Source organism: Glycine soja, chromosome 18 (assembly GCF_004193775.1).
Source record: "Glycine soja cultivar W05 chromosome 18, ASM419377v2, whole genome shotgun sequence".
NCBI lineage: Eukaryota > Viridiplantae > Streptophyta > Magnoliopsida > Fabales > Fabaceae > Glycine > Glycine soja.
Window position 1 is genome coordinate 47369045 of NC_041019.1, and position 7967 is coordinate 47377011.

Below are 7967 nucleotides of genomic sequence, written 5' to 3' on the forward strand. Positions count from 1 at the left end.
ATTCAGGACTATTTAAAGTAAGGAATTATAGAGAAGAGTAACAGTCTTTATGCAAGTTCAGTGGTGTTGGTGGGAAAGAAAGATGGGGCCAGTAGGCTTTGTGTGGATTATAGGGATCTCAATAAGGCAACTGTCAAGAACAAATTCCCTATACCATTAGTAGAAGACCTTCTGGATGAGTTGTATGGGTCAACCATTTTTTTTTTTCCAAAATTGACTTAAGAGCTGATTACAATCAAGTTTGAATGGATGCAGCTGATATTCACAAAACTGCTTTCAGAACTCAGGCGGGCCACTTTGAATACTTAGTGATGCCCTTTGGGCTTACCAATGCTCCTACCACATTTCAAGGGCTAATGAATTCAGTTTTTTAGAATTACTTGAGAAGGTTCTTACTTGTTTTCTTTGATGATATACTCATCTACATATGAAGTATGGAGGACCACCTTTCTCATTTATATCAGGTTCTTCTTACTATGAGAACTCACTGCTTGTATGCTAAGAAATCCAAATGCTACTTTGCTATTGACAAGGTAGAATATTTGGGCCATTTTATTACTAAAGAAGGAGTTTCCACGGATCGTTCAAAAATTACAACAGTACAAGATTGGGCTCTACCACAAAACTTGAAGCAATTAAGGAGCTTCTTGGGTCTTGCAAGTTATTACAGAAGATTTGTAAGTCAATATAGTGCTATTGCAAAACCCTTGACTGATATGTTGAAAAAGGATAATTTTAGTTGGTCTTCTACAGCAAAAGAAGCATTTCAGGAATTGAAGCAAAGGCTAGTAGCATCACCAGTTTTGGCCTTACCAGATTTTTCTAAGGAATTTGTGGTGGAGGTGGATGCTTCTGGCCTAGGCTTAGGTGCTGTGTTAATGCAGAATCACCACCCAATTGCCTTCATCAATAGAAGTTTGAAAACACAACAAAAATCCTTGTCAACATGTGAGAAAGAACTATTGGCAGTTATGTTTGTAGTCCAAAAATGGAGGCACTACTTACTCCCCAAGAAGTTCATCATTAGAACTGGTCATAGAAGTTTGAAGTACATCCTAGAGCAGAGATTGTCCATAGCATTCCAGCAAAAGTGGTTGGTAAAGTTGATGGCATTTGATTTCAACATAGAGTATAGAGAGGGTCGAGAAAATGTGGCGGCAGATGCTTTATCTAGACTTGATTCCCTTAAGATCATGGCCTTACAGGTTCATCAGCCTGATTCTAGCATGCTCTCTAGGATCCAACAGTCCTGGCAGAAAGATCCTATCTTACAACAACTTGTTAGTGACTTAAAAAACAATTCCTCTTCTCACAAACATTATACTTGGATCCGGAATGAGCTAAGGAGGAAAGGCATATTAGTCATTGGCTCACACCCCCAACTAAGACAAGGCATTCTCTCTTGGTTTTATGCTTCGACTTGTGGTGGCCATTCAGGTAGAGATGCTACCTTGCAAAAGATGAAAAATGTGATTTATTGGAGAGGCATGTCCAAGGCTGTAAAGGTTTTTGTGTTTCAATGTGCCATTTGCCAAAGGAGTAAATATGACACAGCTGCATCTCCAGGCCTGCTTCAGCCCTTACCTATTCCTGAGCATGTATGGCAGCACATCACCATGGACTTCATTGAAGGTATTTCTTTTTCTTTTGGTAAACAAGTCATTTTTATAGTAGTAGATAGGCTTAGTAAGGAAGCTCATTTCATGGCCTTATCACATCCTTATACTATTGCAAATGTGGCCCAATGCTTCCTTGATAATGTCTTTAAATTGCATGGGTTTCCTGACACCATTACCAGTGATAGGGATCTTGTTTTTGTTAGCCACTTTTGGAAGTAATTTATGTCCTTGCAAGGGATTCAGGTACAACTTTCTACAGCTTATCACCCACAAACTGATGGTCAATCAGAAATGGTGAATAGATGCCTTGAAACATATCTCAGGTGCATGTGTAGTGACTCTCCAGCATAGTGGTCCAAGTGGTTGCCTCTTGCTGAATGGTGGTACAATTCCACTTACCACAACACTATTAAAGCAAGCCTTTATGAGATTGTGTATGGCCAAGCTCCTCCTGTTCATTTAACTTATCTTCCGAGGGAATCTAAGATTACTTTGGTTGATAGAAGTTTGCAGAAACGCGAGGAAATGTTAAAGTTACTCAAATTCCACATGAAGAGAGCCCATGAAAGAATAAAGCAACTTGCAGATAGAGGCAGATCTGATAAGAGTTTCCAGATTGGTGACTTGGTTTATGTAAAATTACATGCTTATTGTCAAGTTTCAGTGTAGGCCAGAACCAATGCAAAGTTGGCCCCTAAGTACTATGGCCCATTTCCAGTAGAAGACAAGATTGGTGATGTTGAATACAAGCTTAAATTGCCTCTTGGATCAATGGTTCATAATGTCTTCCATGTTTCTCAGTTAAAGAAGTTTAATGGTACTACTATTGCTGGGAACTTTAGTCCTTCACCTTTATTGGATACTTCTCAGAAGGAACCTGCAGCTATCATTGACAGAATGACAGTCAAGAGAAGTAATCGTGCTACAACCAAAGTTTTGGTTCAATGGAAGCATCAGCTATCTGAAGATGCAACTTGAGAATTCTTTTATGACTTGAAGCAGAAGTTTCCTCACTTTAATCCTTGAGGACAAGGATTTTTTTGGGTGGGAAGAATTGATACATGCTTAGGAAAAGTAGTTAGGCAATTAGTGGTAGTTAGATAATTAGTGGTTGAGAACTATAAGTAGTAATTGACAGGTAAGGAAAGATTTTGAATAGAATCTGTAATCAACCTCCTCCTTGTAATTTCTTCTTCTAATAATGAAAAGCATGACCACCATGCTCATCGGAATTCATTCGTTTCATTGAGTTCCCTTGTCTGTCCAAGAACTTCGAATCCCTTAGCTGTGTTCCTAGTTCTACTACATCAACATATTTGTGATCAAACATTTTGTTACAGGATCAAGTTCTTCTTCTCTTTGTGGTGAGAGTTCAAATTTGAAAGAACTTATGCAGAAGCAAAGTAATACCCTTTCCGCGTTTGGTAGAATGGAAGTTTTTACGTTCTCATGCATCTTAAATTGGAAAGCTAAGTTTTCCATGTTTGATATGTATTTATTAAAAAAGATTTTCAAGAAACCATAATTTTCGAGAATCAATTTCAATTCTTCAAAAAATTTCTCATAAAGAAGGTCAAAATCAAACTTTTCTGAATTGAAGGAAAGTTTTAACTATCTAAAAATAACTATATAAATGATTATTGGAAAACATACTAATACTAACCAAATTTATTTTAATGATTTCCATAAATCACCATTTTCAGGATAATTATTTTTCGAGAGAAATCATAATTTTCAAAAATGAAAAAACTTTCCCCTACTGAACACCCTCTATTAGTAGACAGTGACTGGGGTGCGTAAGGGAAACTCCTTACGCACCATGGGAAAGTTTTGATAAAAAAATTGCATCACGTCCGTCCAATTTTAAAATAAAAAAATTAAACGGTTAAGATAGATTAAGATACGATGGAATTGTTTACACCAAATCTTTTTTCTCTCTTCTCCGAGCTTCTCCCTCCTTTGGTCTCCGACCACCCCTCTTTCTCCTCCGAGCTTCTTCCTTCTTTGGTCATCGGCGATGAGGGCCACCGCAACGTCTCTGGTGGTGAACACCACCGCATCTCCATCGGCACCGACATCATCCATGACCCCATCGTGCTCTTTCTCGATGAACCAACCTCCGGCCTCGACTCCACCATGGTTGTCAAAGTCACCGGCGTCGTCATTGCCAGTGGGGTAACATGCTCGAAGGAGAGACATCGTCCATGTGGCAAACATTGATGAGGTCTTGGATGGCGACGCGTAAGGCGAGGATACCGGGGCAGAGCGTGTTGAAGTAGAAGTCGTCGAGCTGCTGGAGGAAGTGGAGCTGCCAGGTGGACTGCGCGGCGAGGACAGAGCGCTGGCAGCTGCCGAAGCTGCCGTTGTTGATTCTGGCGACGCCGTGGTGTTGGTGGGAGAATTCCTCACAGATCTTGGCCTCGGAAATGGTGTGCATGTCGTGCAGGAGCTTGGGTTTCTTGGCGTGCCGTTTCGGTGGGTGGTGTTGTCATTTTCCGTCGGTGGTGACCTTCCAGATAAAGTTTCTGCTAGAGTTTATGACGAAGGTGTTTCCGCGGTGGTCGACAGCGACGTCATTGGCGGCATCGATCTCTTCGAAGGGGAGGGAGGAGAGGAAGAGGTGGTGGCGAGAGCGGAGGTCGTAGGCGGCGAGGGCGTTGAACGGAGGGATCCAAGGAGGAAGTGTTGCGGTGGTGATGGTGTGGGTGGTGTTCTAGTGTAAACAATTCTATCATAACTTAACCGATCTCCACCGTTTGATTTTCTTATTTTAAACATGGACGACAGCGATTGCTTCTTTTTTTTCAGCAACTTTTGTTGGGTGCAAAAGTAGTTTCACTTTCACACCCTAGAATTCGCCCTATTAGTATTATTTGGTTAAGTTTTGTGGAAGATGTCTTGTGTGGGTCGTTGTTTCAAGCATTCAAAGTGTTAAGGTGAATGTCAAATTTCGGCAACTCGAAAGCCGCCGAAGATATACATTGTGGTATATATAAAACTATAAAGTTTACCAAATATTATTGAGTAAAGTACCAAATTAGTCCCTCACTTTTGGAGGCGTTGTCAATTTGGTCCCTGAGATTTAAAAAATATCAAAATAATCCTTGACTTTACATTCTGTTTTCCACGTTAGTCCTTGCCGTTAGTAAATGTGTGATGTGGCACGTTAAGTGCCACCTAGACGCACACGTGGCAAACGTAATTGGGAAATAAGCAATGCCACATCATAGGGACTAATATGACATAATTTTAAATGTTATATTGGAAAATGAAGAGTCAATTTTTGTATATAGTGTCAAATTGATCCCTAATAGTTTTTAGTCTAATTGAAAACGTGATGAATTCCCTCTCACCATGTTCTCCCTCCTATGGTTGAAGGATAGTATTCTTGTGCTAGGTCCACATAGATCATCCCTCTCCCAGTGGTGGTGGTTGCCGTTCTTCGTCACCCTTCACTGTTCATGGATGCAATCAATGCTTTTGTGTGTTCCACGTCGATCATCGTCACCCTCCAGTGTTGATTGACGCAATCAGTGCTTTCCAGTAGAGGAAAGGGTTTTGTTTTTCACTGCATTTGGTCTTCTCGTGTTGAACCAACGTAGGTGAACCGACACTATATCATTCAAACGCATTGTTGTTTGCATTTAAACCGTTGGAGTAGTTTTTGAGAGTGAAGGATTTGGGATTTTGGTTTAAGAGGTTATTGAGAATAGCATAGATGTGTAGTGTGAGATGTGATGCTTTTGAGAGAAGGAAGTGTTCTCTATTTGAGATGCGTGTGTTCCAATAATGAATAAGAGGGGATTTAGGAGTGAATGGGTTGATTTGTTGAGGCGTTATTCTTACTTGACAAGCTTGCATTCATGATTTGTAACTTTATTTTTCCTATGTTTGTTTTAGTTTACAATTTGTTTTGTTCTTGCTCTCTATTAGTGTTTGCATTCTGTTTAGCTAATTTTTGGTTTATTTGTGTGTTGCGTTGTGTCCTCTGTTTGTTGTGCCTTGGTTATACAGGATGTGAGAAACCTTAGTACTACACCATGGAGGCACCTTTACCAGGAATGAAGCTGATGGAAAATTGGAGTATGTTGGTGGGGAGTTAGATGTGTGGGATAAGATAGAAACTAATTATTTAAATTTCTTTCTTCTAACCAATCTGGTGAAGCATTGTAGAAAATATAACAATGTGGGTGACATTCACTGGGTTGTGGATAAGGAAGTGGATTTGAAAGAGGGTTTGCGTGTATGTGAAACAGATTTTGATATTCGGGATATGGTTATCACTGCAAGGCACAATGGAGATGAGGTAGAGTTGTACTATGACCACAAGGTTGATGAACAACCTATCCTATTTGAAGCCGATGTACCTGAAGATGGTTTAGGTAATCTGAATCCAATTCCAGAAGTTGAGGAAGAAGGAGATAAAGATGATGGTGATGGTAATGTGGGTAATGATGACAGTAATGGAGTGGATGTAAATGGTGAATCCATTTCCAGAAGTTTAGGGCTTTAACATTTTGGGGGAAAAAATGATTACCTAAATTATGTCATTTTAGTTCCTTTAATGTCAATTTAGTCTCTCTTTACGTGGCAAGTAGAAGAAATTGATTTGGAAGTTTCACATGTGTGTCCAGGTGGCACTTAACGTGTTACGTTACACATTTACTAACAATGTTAAGAGACTACTAACGACTCCACAAGTGAGGACTCAAATATTATTATGTGGCAGAGGATTATTGCGATTGTATCTAGTATGTAACTGTGGTAACAAGTATACAGAAGAATTATATTAAATAGTGCATAAATTTTTTATCTTATCCTATGATTTCTTCTTGTTGATTGGGAGATAATTTGGAAATAACCGTGCGAAATATCCTATTTATTGATTTTTATTTGGGGTCGATTATTTTTTAGGATGTAAGCGGTGATGATGATATCTTCAATTAAAAAGGAAAATAAAAATGTGTGTTTTGTTCGTTGGAGATTCCCCTATGAACAAGCTTCAATATCGATAGGAACATGTTTTGTTACTGTAATTACATGAAGATCCATTGCTGAATACTTTCTATTGATTTACTCTTTAGGCCTTATGCAATATGTAGAAGCAATCTTGTGGATTGTTTTACTGAAGCAATCACTGGCTACAATTAGAGAAGTATAGACTTTATATATAATAGTGTACCTTTTATTAACATGTTAGCTAGCTACTCATAAATCAATTCAATCTAATCAAAACTAAAAAATTTGATCCAAAAATTAAAAACAAAAAGAATCCAACTAATTTTATTTTAGATTGAATCGGATTTAGAATTTAATATTAAAATCCATCTAATCCAATCCAAACAACACTTTTATATAAGAACTTAGTTTTATTCATAAATTTACAATATTATTTATCTTTATATTTTTATTTCTTTTATATCTACAAAATTATCACATAGTAACTTATATCTATAAAATTAACACATAATTTAATTAAAGATGATTTTTATTATCTATTTGAGTTAAGATGTATAAATATAATCATGAAGATACATATATATTCGATACTATCCGTAGGTTTACTATCATAAAATCAAAGTTAGAATTGAAGGAATATACGAGATTAAGGGATAAGGGTCACCATTTGGAACAAATGTGCTTATTCAAGCTCACCACCTATCTTTCCATCTACATTCATCGACAACAATGTTAGGTCCACACCAAGGGCCCTATTCTAGCGAAAGGCAAGGTGCCATTATCCTTGGTACTTAGGACAGTGAATAGGAATGCTAAACCGATACACACTCAAGAAAGAAGGATAAACCGGTTTTATTAGGATAACTAATAAGATATCTTTGGTCATTTTTATTTTCACGCATGTTCAAAATATACTTTATTATAAAATTAATTTTTTTTATTAAAATAAACATAATTAATTATTTATATTTTCCAAAAATGCAAAAAGAATGAGTGTTCAAGTAGAGAAAATAATTAAACTAAATCGTTAGTTTTAAGCTAGTTAAATAATTGACAGCTATAAGATATTTTAATATTAAGACCGCTGGCCATGTTCTTACATGTTGTTTCCATCTTAATATTTTTTCCAATATATTTATTCACTATTACATAAATACTAACCAATAGAATTATTTTATATTAAATTATTAAAGATGGAGTCAACATATTATTTTCTAATAAATATATTTAGCTAACAAATACATGCATTCAAAAATAATATTATATAATATATAGGGGTGGGTAGTTAGATATTTATTTGTGTTCCTGTTTAAAGAATTGAGTAATATCCTTATTTTTCATACTTGTACCCCAGACAAAGCATATATTTCTCATCAAATTAAGTCAAGA